Here is a 12,500-nt window from a genome sequence, read left to right as displayed (position 1 = left end):
AAGTATTATCTTGACCCTTTGAATGCCTGACCTTTGAATGACCCTTTGTGACTATAAGAATATTATCCCTTGAATGCCCTTTCTGAACTCATAAGAGTATTATCCTTGACCTTGAAGCTGTGAACTCATAGAATATTATCTTGACCCTTTGAATGCCTGTGACTCATAAGAATATTATCTTGACCCTTTGAATGCCTGTGACTCATAAGAGTATTATCTTGACCCTTTGAATGCCTGTGACTCATAAGAATATTATCTTGACCCTTTGAATGCCTGTGGGATTCATAAAGAGTTTATCTTGACCCTTTGAATGCCTGTGATCATAAAGAATATTTCTTGACCCTTTGAATGCCTATGACTCACAAGAGTATTATCTTGAATGCCTGTGACTCATAAGAGTATTATCTTAGACCCTTTGAATGCCTGTGACTCATAAGAATATTATCTTGACCCTTTGAATGCTTCCTACTCATAAGAGATATCTTGACTTTGAATGCCTCTAGTCATAAGATATTATCTTGACCCTTTTGAATGCCTGAATCATAAGAGATTATCTTGACCTTTGAATGCCTTATCCTAAAGAGTATTATCTTGACCTTTTGAATGCCTCTGACTCATAAGAGTATTATCTTGACCCTTTGAATGCCTGTGACTCATAAGAATATTATCTTGACCCTTTGAATGCCTGTGACTCATAAGAGTATTATCTTGACCTTTTGAATGCCTCTGACTCATAAGAGTATTATCTTGACCCTTTGAGTTGTCCTTTGACCGTAAAATATTATCTTGACCCTTTGAATTTGCCTGTGACTCATAAGAATATTACTTGATTCCCTTTGAATGCCTGTGACTCATAAGAGTAAATATCTTGACTTGAATGCTGTGACTCATAAGAGTATTATCTTGACCCTTTGAAATGCCTTTGACTCTAAGAATATTTACATGATCCTTTGAAATGCCTGTGACCTAAGAAGAGTATTACTGACCCTTTGAATGCCTGTGACTGTAGAATATACATGATCCGAATGCCTGGACTAATAAGAGTATTTATCCTTGACCTTTGAATGCCTGACTCGTTAGAATATTACATTGATCCTTTGAATGCCTGTGACTCATAAGAATATTATCTTGACCCTTTGAATGCCTGTGACTCATAAGAGTATTATCTTGACCCTTTGAATGCCTGTGACTCATAAGAATATTACATTGATCCTTTGAATGCCTGTGACTCATAAGAATATTATCTTGACCCTTTGAATGCCTGTGACTCATAAGAGTATTATCTTGACCCTTTTGAAACTTGCCCTGTGGTATTTCACAAGAATATTACCTTGATCCTGTGAATCCGTGACTCATAAGAAAGTATTATTTGACCCTTTGAATGCTGTGGATCATAAGAGTATTATCTTGACCTTTGAATGCCTGTGGATCATAAGAAGTATTATCTTGACCCTGAATGCCTTTTGACTCAAATAAGGGAATAGACATTGATCCTGAATGCCATGTGACTCATAAGAGTATTATCTTGACCTTTGAATGCCTGTGACTTGATAAAATTATCTCGTAAGAACTTTGATAAGCCTGATGATCATAGATAATTACTTGACCTTTGAATGCTGTGGACTCATAAGAATATTATTGACCCTTTGAAATGCCTGTGGACTCATAAGAGTATTATCTTGACCCTTTGAATGCTGTGACCAAGGAATTATTACTTTGACCTTTAAAGCCTGTGACTATAAGAATATTATCTTGACCCTTTGAATGCCTGTGACTCATAAGAGTATTATCTGACCCTTTGAATGCCTTTGTGATTTCACCAAGATATTACTTGATTTCCTTTGAAATGCTTGTGATCATCAATAAAAGAGTATTATCTTGAACCCTTTGTTGAATGCCTGTGATCACCCTTTAAAGAGTCATTAATCTGACCCTTTGATGCCTGTGACCTCATAAGAGTATTACATTGATCCTGAATGCCTGTGACTCATAAGAGTATTATTCTTGATCCTTTTTGAATGCCTGTGACTCCTAAGAAGTATATCTTGACCCTTGAATGCCTTTGCCTGGACTCATAAGAATATTATCTTGACCCTTTAAACTGCTTTGACCTGAATAACATAAGAGTATTATCTTGACCCTTTGAATGCCTGTGACTCATAAGAGTATTATCTTGACCCTTTGAATGCCTGTGACTCATAGGAATATTATCTTGACCCTTTAAATGCCTTTGACTTATAAGAATATTATCTTGACCCTTTGAATGCCTGTAACTCCTGGGCATATTATATGGACTTTATGAATACCAGATTCATAGGAATATTATCTTGACACTTTAAATGCCTTTGAATAATAGGAATATCACCCTGACCCTCTGAATGCCTGTGATGCATAGGAATGTTACCTTGACCTTTCGAATGCCTATGACTCGTAGGAATATTATCTCGACCCTTTGAATACCAAAGAGACAGGAATATTATCTTGACCCTTTGAATGGCAAAGACTCATAGGAATATTATTTTGACCCTTTGGAAGCTTATGACTCGTAGAATATTATTTTGACCCTGTGAATGCCTATGACTCAAAGAAATATCATCTTAACCCTTTGAATGACGTCAAGTCATAGGCAAATATTGAATAATGTTATTTTTCTTCCTTTCTTTCCTTACACTTTATTACTTCCTAGTATTATTAGTGGCACATTATGAATCCTTTCCATATTTACAAACTATTCATTAACCGTAGTGGAACAACAACAGAATTCTTGTAACAGTTGATAGCTTCTACTGGCCCACCACCTGAGCCTCACTGCCTCTTCCACCTCTTGCAGAGTCTTCAGAGAAGTGGGCTCTCACATTGTGGTCCCTGTGCTACGATGTGAGGCTCTCATCGAGAGATCCGCCTGCCTCACGGGCGCTTCTGATTTCAGGTAATGTTTGTCGATTTACTATGTTTTCCAGTCTTTATGAGTGCCAAGCGGGTAATGCAGATGTTGAAATTACTTTAGCTAGCAGTAGTCATAACTGTAATTTTGCCTCTGCTGCAAAACGTAATATCCTCCGATTTCATTTTCAAGGATTTACTAATGCTAGTTTCAGTAGCCTTGAGCTTGGGGACATAATTGCAGATGTGCTGAAATTATGAAAGTTCAAGGTGTAAGGAGGTAGGAAAGACTAGCAAAGTATCCTGAAACCTCATATGTTTTATGATCAATATATTGAGTATAACCAGAGGCAAAAATATGATGCGAGAAATATAATGAGAACATGACTAAAGATGGAGAGGCGCTCTGAAAAGTTGGCTACCACTTCTGTAACTAACAAGTCATTGATGGTCAGCAAAGTCGAAGTACAGTAATAGAGATCTAATTGTAAAAATAATTCTTAAATCTAGGCGTTTGATCAATATCTAGCCCATCTTTTCTAGTTTTATGTCATCTTTAGATAACTGGAGTTCAGAAGTCTGTAGGAACATTTAGTTTACTGCATTAACTTATGTGGTTTTGCCAAGTTAATCAAATACCAATTTAGCAATGTAATTAAAACTCCATTAAAATTAAAGGACCACTTTGATGTAATATGAGTCATGAAAAGAGACAATTATTCTTTTAAAGCATTTGGGTCCATTGTATTGATCATAAGTAAAACGTGTATAAAAAACTTCAACCTTGGGAGACTTTTCGTTAAAAGATATGTCAGTAGATTTTCAATCGTAAACTGTTGTCACTATGACAATTGTCACCAACGTCAGCTGTAGAAAAAAAAATCATATCTCGGGTCATCCGTCATGCTATTTAATTTATGATGCATTTAAAGGTCCTTGACATTTTCAAAATCAGTGTGACTGTAGAATGTAATCAGGTGATATGAAGATAAGTTACCCAAACCGTAGAAAGTCTTTTTAAGTTTTCTTACAGAGTCATTGTTGGGACTAAGGGTTTGGTGAAAAAATTTTAAAATTCGATTTGTGCAAATTTGTTGCCTCTGACATGATTAACACATCTCTGATAACGTGGGTGACTGTGGTATCCTTGAGGATTTTTTTTTTTCTCTCTCTCTCTACTTAGGTCCTGTTGCTTGGAATGGTTAAGCTAATGTAAATCATTCCTCAATTATGGCGACATTTAAAGGACGTATTGATTTACCTGTGATTCGAGGTTTCGCTTCTGCTTTTGATTTAACATTTTATGCTGCGAATACAAGAAATTTTTAAGGAAAATGCCAGTTAATAGTGGTTCTGATTTATATAGTATTGCTCACTGACGTCGCCAAATATACATTTTGTGATGAAGTGACAGCGAATATCAATCATTCACAGAATGAATGACGACCATATTAACGCTCTGTTCTCTCCTTTTCAGGTAAGTGATTCTTTCTGAGACTTGCTAGTGAGTGATGAGTAGACGAGTATGGTAAGTAGAATATTGAAAGTATAGACATCACATTACGGTGTATAGGATTAGTAATTCTCTCTCTCTCTCTCTCTCTCCCGTAATATGTAAATACTGTATTTCGCGCATTTTGTCTTTTAATAGAGTACGAAATATTTATATGAAAAAATTTTAGCCAATAAATTCAATTAATCTAAACATACTATAAACTTTAGTGAACACCAAGTATTGGCATGTGGTGGCCTAACTATCCTAAAGGACGTTCCTATGAAGTAAATGCTGAAAATCCCTTGATATCATAACCGAGTATCCTCCAGGCGGGGAGTTAAATCCCAGGCTTTAGTGGAAACAGTGACAAATGTGATTGGTGAAGAAATCTGTAATCTTTACGGTTCCCTTAGGAGATCTGGCAAGTGAAAGGGGTATGCCTAAATTTCGCAGAGAGGTAAAAAAAAAATGGGTTGTTAATATCATCTTCAAACTGCAGGAAAAGTGCAATATGTTTATTAGTACTCACAATAAATGGAACGACTCACTCACTGACTGTATTATATGCGTACTTCTGTTCAGTCCAAACACTTCAAGTTTGTTGCAAATTTCAAGGTTTTCTTTATACCTTGTTCAACGACCATCATTTTTCTGGTCTTAGGAGCAGCACGATTTAAGAGAAGAACATTCCAGGAGTTGGTATCCTTCAATTCCAAACAGAGAAGGTCAGAGAAACTTGTCTCCTAATGTTGTTTTGTATTCTTCGGTGTTCATTAGTTCAAATACTGACCAGACCTTATGCTGCTTAACTTCATAGATGAAGTAATCAGCGGTGTTATGCACTTGAGTCACTCATTTGTTGACTGACTCTTAGGTGTGCTTTGTGGGACTAAATGAACGTCATTGAAGAAGGATTGTCCTTGATAGGGATGCATTGAAATCTCCTCAAGAGAAGCCTCATTGGATTTTTAAGTTTTTCAGACTTTTTGTCCTTCTTATAGACAACACTATGGAAATGAACTTTGCGGTTTTTATGCAACAAATACTCATACATGAAAGAATAGTGAGATGTCTCTCCTTCACCCCTGAGATATGTGAAAAGGATTTTTTGTAAAAGTATACGTAAAAGTTGTATATGCTGGACGTTATATGCATATGAATGTAGAATATATATCCAACAAACGTACACGTGCTATATTTGTGCTCCAGGAAGCCTGGCTTCATCGCTCAGACATTTTAGGGTACTGTGACCTTGGAGCACTTCCTGTTGCTATCACACGTGACCATCAAAGAAATGTACGTTTTTTGTTCTACTAGGGCTCTATGGTTATATCTGAGGAGCAAGAGACACGTACCCTAAGCAATTACGGCTTTCATAACATTAGGAGCCAGTCCAAGAACAGTCTTCATTCTAGGTGAGAGAGGTTATCTCAAGGGTTAACTTAATAGTAACAGATGAATAACCAAAGTACAACAATATTCAGCGCTGGTTTTTCTTATTCTTAATCCAAGAAAATGAACTGAAAAAGATAAACGCATGTACTGTACGTTCTTTTCTGTGAACAGGAAGCAAACCATTCTTGACAATGTACTACTTATGAAAGTCAGAACACTTTGCTCAGTTCGAACCTGAAAACTTTTGTAGATCTTCAATTTTTCATACAGGCTTAGCAATGCCTAACTGCATGGAACTTAATTTATTTCTTCCCATGTTATAAATATTGGTGTGCTGTGTGCTAAAACACCAGCTGCTTTGTCTTTTGTTTGAATATATTTTAGCGCCTCTTCGGGAGGACTACATTCTGTTATTCATTTCTCCAGGAGAGGTGCTCCCACTCCTCTAATGGCCCAGCTGTTAACAGAAATTCCTCCGATATAGAATCTTTTCTTATAGAGTGACTTGAGATCTCATCACCATGAAAGCTCTTGACTCTCCTTTGTCACAGATTATTTCTTTATTTCGTTCCTGTACTTGTTTAAAAGTACCTTCGTTTAAAAGTACCTTCAGGAACGACTTGGATAAACTTCATTTAACACTTAATGTAGGGTTTGAGCTCCTTTGGAAATTATTTTAAAAATGCTGTCTGTAGGTCAGATTAATAGCTTCTGGTTAGCGCTCTGTAATACAACGGTATCAAATTCATAGTCTTTTATAGAGGTGACGTCAGACTTCATATAGATAAAGGTACTTCTGATTGGCATTGTACTATTGAGATGCAGCAACGAGACCCTTGAACACCTTAAATTCACTCTTGGGTTCAACTCTGAAATTCCTGCATATTTATATTTCCTAGGTTTATGTGGTGTGAATTTTTCCTCTTGAATATTTTATCTCACTAAATTTAAAAAAAGACACCAAAGCTAGGACTAGAGTTCATATTCGTTATCGGGAATCAAACTATCCGATAATGTTTATATCCGAGAGGTGCTAATGTGACTTCTTTATACCCAACTCATAAATTCATAAACATTTCAAGTTTGATCCAACGAACAGGGATAAATCGGTGTGTATTGCCATGGAGACTATGATTAGCAACTTTGACATCCTTTGCTCACAAAATTTGGCAAAACGAAGTTGGAAATCATTGTGGTTCTTTATATGTGCTATACACTGTTATTTGCAAGCAGTAACTGTAGATCTTCCACAGAAGAGGTATGAGTTCTCCTTATGTGCCACCATTCTCGATAAAGGGATTTACATCCTTACCTAATAAACTCCTTGTCATCTCTTGGCAGATGTAAATGCATGTACCACTCACTTCAAAGATTTAATCAGTGATCAGTAAAAAGAAACTGTGAGATCTGATCATGAGTATCGGGTCTGTTGCTATAGTAAAGGAGCAGGTTGACCCAGACCCCCAACTGTGCATGCAGTAAGTTTTTAGCGTCCTTGCTCACTTCCGCTCTTTACAGCAGTGCTTGGAGGGAAAGTGTGTAGTGTGTGGTCGTTGCACGGCGATACCTACACACAGACCTACTCAATGTTGCAATAAATGTATGGAGAGGAGTATGAGCTGCACATGAGTGTACGAGTGGTTCAGACAATTTCAAGATGGCCCAACGACATGTCAATAGTGATTAACATTCTGGGAGACCCACAACCAGCAGAACTGAGAATAAAATAGCAGTTGTGCATGCAGCTGTAAGGACAAATCGTTGGATCACCATCTGTAAGTTATCGGAGGATATGCAGATTAGTTAGGTTCCGTTCAGTTCAGTCCATTCTCCCTGAAGATTTGGGTATGAGATATGTGTCTGCCAAGTTTAAGCTGACCAAAATGAAACTGATTTTAGTTGCGCAAGATCTCCTTGATTGCGTTGAGAACGATGAAAACATTGTGAAAATGGTCGTAACGGATGATGAATCTTGGCCCTAAGGGTATGACCCTGAAAGTAAGGCTCAATCTTCGCAGTGAAAGACCCCAACCTCTCCGAGACCGAAGAAGCACGAATGAGTTGAAAGCAATGTGAAGACATTGTTGATTGTTTCTTCGACTACAAGGGAATTGTTCATCATGAGTATACTCCACCTGGTATTACAGTAAATGAGTATGTACTGATGTGCGTGTTGCAGCATTCATGAGATGCTATTCATTGGAAAAGGCCAGAATTGCATCATGACAACACACCTGCCTATTCAGTGCAGCTTATGCTGCAGTTTTTGGCCAAGCACAACATTGCCCCGGTCTGATGGCCACCATATTCCCAAGATCTCGCCCTTTGCGACTTTTTCCTCTTTCCAAAAATCAAATCCCACTTGAAAAGATAAAATTTCAGGACGTCGAGGAGATTCAAACGAATGTATCAAGGAACGCAGGATAATGTGTGTGGCTTCCAAAGAGAACTTCTTCAAAGGAAATTAAATGCTAAAATGGTACGTGTTGTAGTTTTCTTTTTAATAGCACCAATCCTGATACTTTATGATCACACCTTGTATGCCTTGGGGACAACAAAACTCACGAGAAGTACAGTCAGTGTCGGGTGTTTTACAATAAGACAATGTCACATTTCAGAATAAAAATAAAAAGGTTATATGATTTCAGCACGTAGGAACCCTATTTTTATCATCAGTTCTTAGGAAACCCCTATTTACGATGTAAGTTAAGAACAAATAGGTGGAAATTTCATCACAAGCAACTACGTTTGTACCAATATTGTTGGTAAATGGTGAAAAGATTGCAGATTCCCAGACATGGTTGCTATGCAACCCATTTTGATGAGGCTACTGAAAACTCCATGAAAATAGTGCAAATTACAACTATTATGAAAAGTAGAGAGTAGACTTTACTTTATAAAATTCACCTTTCTCCATGAGAGGTTAAACATATCTTCGAAATTCTAAGGAATATACATAAACACACACACATTATATATATATATATATATATATATAATATGTATTATATTATATGTAGATATATATATTATAATATATATATAGATATATATAAGTATTTAATATATGTATATATAATGTATGATATATATATGTATATATATAGATGGTATATATAATATGTAATATATATATGTTATCTAATAATGTGTATATATATATATGTATATATATATATATGTATATTTATATATATATATATATGTATATATATATATATGTATATATATAATATGTATAATTATATGTATATATATGTATTATATATATATATGTAATAAATATGATATTATATATATGTATATATAATTATGTTATATATATATATATATGTATATGTATAATATTATATATATATATATATGTATATGTATATAATGTTAATATATATCTATATTATATATAATATGATATATATATTTTATAATATATATGTATATATATATTTATATACTATATATATGTATATATATATATATGTATATATATATGTATATATATATATATATATATGTATATATATATGTATATATATATATTATATATATGTATATATTATGATTATTTTATATATGTATATATATATGTATTATAATATTTGTATATATATATAATATAAAATATATTATATATATATATGTATTATATTTATATCTGTATATATATATGATAATAATATATATTATGTATATATATATATATATATGTATTATATATATATGTGTATATATATATATGTATATATATATATTATATTATGTATATATTAATTGTATATATAATATGTATATGTATATATGACTTATATATATTATATAATTATAATAATGTATACTATATGGTATATATATTATATATGTATATATATATAGAATATGTTATATATATATGTATATATTATAATGATAATATAATTATATTATATATATTTATAATAATATTATATATATATATATGTATATTAATATGTATATATATATGTATATATATTAGATATATATAAAATTATGTTATTATATATATGTATATAATATATATATGTATATATATAATATTATATTAATATATGTATATTATATATATGTATTAAATATATATTTATATAATGATATATATCGTATATATATATAGATGTATATATATTATGTTTATTATATATATATAATGTATAATATGGTATATATATATATATAATGTGTATATATATATATGTATATATATATATATAATTAATAGATATTGTATTATATATGTATAGTATATATTATATATGTATATATATATATATATATATATATATATGTATATATAATGTATATTATTGTATATATATATATATATAATATATTATGTATATATATATGTATATATATAATATGTATATATAATGTATATATATATATGTATAATATATATGTATATATATATATATAGTATATAGATATGTATTATATATATATTATGTATATATATATATGTATATATATTGTTATATATATATGTACTATATATTATATATATAGTGTTATATATATAGGTATAGTATATATGTATATATTTATATATATATGTATATATATATATGTTTATTATTTGTAGTTATATATGTTATAGATGTATATATATATGTATAGATATATGTATATATGATATAAGTCTATATATATATGTTATATATAAATATATGTATATAATATATCTGTATATATATATTGTATAATATATATGTATATATACTGTTTTTTTTAATATATGTAGATATAATGGATATATGGTATCCTATATATAGGTATGTATATATATATGGTATTATAATTTAATATATGATATATATATGTATATATATATGTATATTATAGATATATATGTTATATCTATCTTATAATATCTATATTTATATATTATAATATTTTACTTATGTCTATATCTGTTATATATGTAGATATATATGTATATATCGGTATATATATGTGTATATATATATGTATATATGTATCTATTATATGTATACTATTATAGGTAATGTATATAATGTATCATTTTATATATCTGTATCTCGAATATCTATGTTAATTATATATAGATGTTATATATTAATATATGAATATCATATTATAATTTATATATATATATGTCTATCTCTGTATTAATATATATCTATGTATATATATATGTATGTATATATATGTATCTCTATATGTATATATATATATATGTATGGTAATATTATAATGTTATATATATATATATACAATAATCTATGTATATATATATGTATATATTATATATATACATATATATATATATACATATATTATATACGATTATAAACATATAGTATATATATATAGATTAATATATAATATATATATGTATAGATATTATATCATATCTATATCCATATATAATGTTAATCTACATATATATATATACATATATATATATATATACCTATATATATATATATATAATATATAAATTACATGTATTGTATGTATAACAATTATATATATCTAGATATATATAAATAATAGATATATACATATAATATTATACATAATAATCTATATTATTGCATATAATTATATATATTATACGTAATATATAATATATATACATATATATATACATATATATATAGTACATTTAATACATATATTATACAAACATATATACATATATATATGCATTATATACATTATTACATATATCGAATTATATGCCATATACTAACATTTATACATATATGACATATATAATATCATATATATATACATATATAGATTATACATTATTATATATATATATATGTATATATATATACATATCCTATATACATTAATATAATATATATATACATTATATATATATATATACATATATATAATAGATATATACATATATATATATATATACTATATATATCTTTATATGATATATATATATAGGGTGGTACATATAATATATATATACATATATATATACATAATATATATCATACATTATATATATAATATATATTATACATTATATAATTACATATTATATGTATACATATATATATACATATATTATATATACATCTATATATATATATACATATATATACATATACATATAACATATAAGATATGCATATATATACATTACATATCATATATACATATATATGATATAATATATACATATATATATATATACAATATATATATAATTATTAAAAAAACAGATATATATACATATTATATATATATAATACATATATATATACACATATACATATATATACATATTATATATATACATATATATAGTATATTATATGTATATATATATATTGTATATATCATTTTATGTATAATAATATGTTATATATATATATATGTATATATATTACATATATATATATATATATTACATATATATAATGCATATATATACATATATATACATATATATCTACATATATATATATACATATATATATACCATATATATATACTATACTATATATATATATATATATATATATATATATATATATACATATATATATATATATAATAGAATATAACATCTAGACAATATATATATATACATATATATATATATACACTATCTATATATACACATATACATATATATAACATACATATATATATATATATATATATATATAACATACATATATATATATATATAATAATATATATAATATATATTACA

At 28.9% G+C, this 12,500-nt stretch overlaps 2 protein-coding genes across 9 annotated transcripts in view; one reads left to right on the top strand and one right to left on the bottom strand.

Annotated features, from left to right (window-relative positions):
* The window catches only part of LOC135217344 (ecdysone-induced protein 74EF-like), an 865,315-nt gene that overhangs the window by 393,018 nt on the left and 459,797 nt on the right, over positions 1-12,500 (top strand). For 7 of the 8 annotated variants that reach the window (XM_064253154.1, XM_064253153.1, XM_064253162.1 and 4 more), the window contains one exon: positions 2,831-2,929. The exons of the other annotated variant lie outside the window; for it this stretch is intronic. The gene's annotated coding sequence lies outside the window, so the exon portion shown is untranslated. The remainder of the gene's footprint in view (positions 1-2,830; positions 2,930-12,500) is intronic. 8 annotated transcript variants of the gene reach the window in all.
* Positions 1-12,500, bottom strand: part of LOC135217345 (U7 snRNA-associated Sm-like protein LSm11) — a 327,200-nt gene that overhangs the window by 32,231 nt on the left and 282,469 nt on the right. The window lies entirely within an intron of this gene.

Source organism: Macrobrachium nipponense, chromosome 7, assembly GCF_015104395.2.
Source record: "Macrobrachium nipponense isolate FS-2020 chromosome 7, ASM1510439v2, whole genome shotgun sequence".
In the NCBI taxonomy this organism is placed as follows: domain Eukaryota; kingdom Metazoa; phylum Arthropoda; class Malacostraca; order Decapoda; family Palaemonidae; genus Macrobrachium; species Macrobrachium nipponense.
The sequence above is the reverse complement of the archived record's forward strand: the minus strand, read 5'-3'. Positions and strand labels throughout refer to the sequence as shown.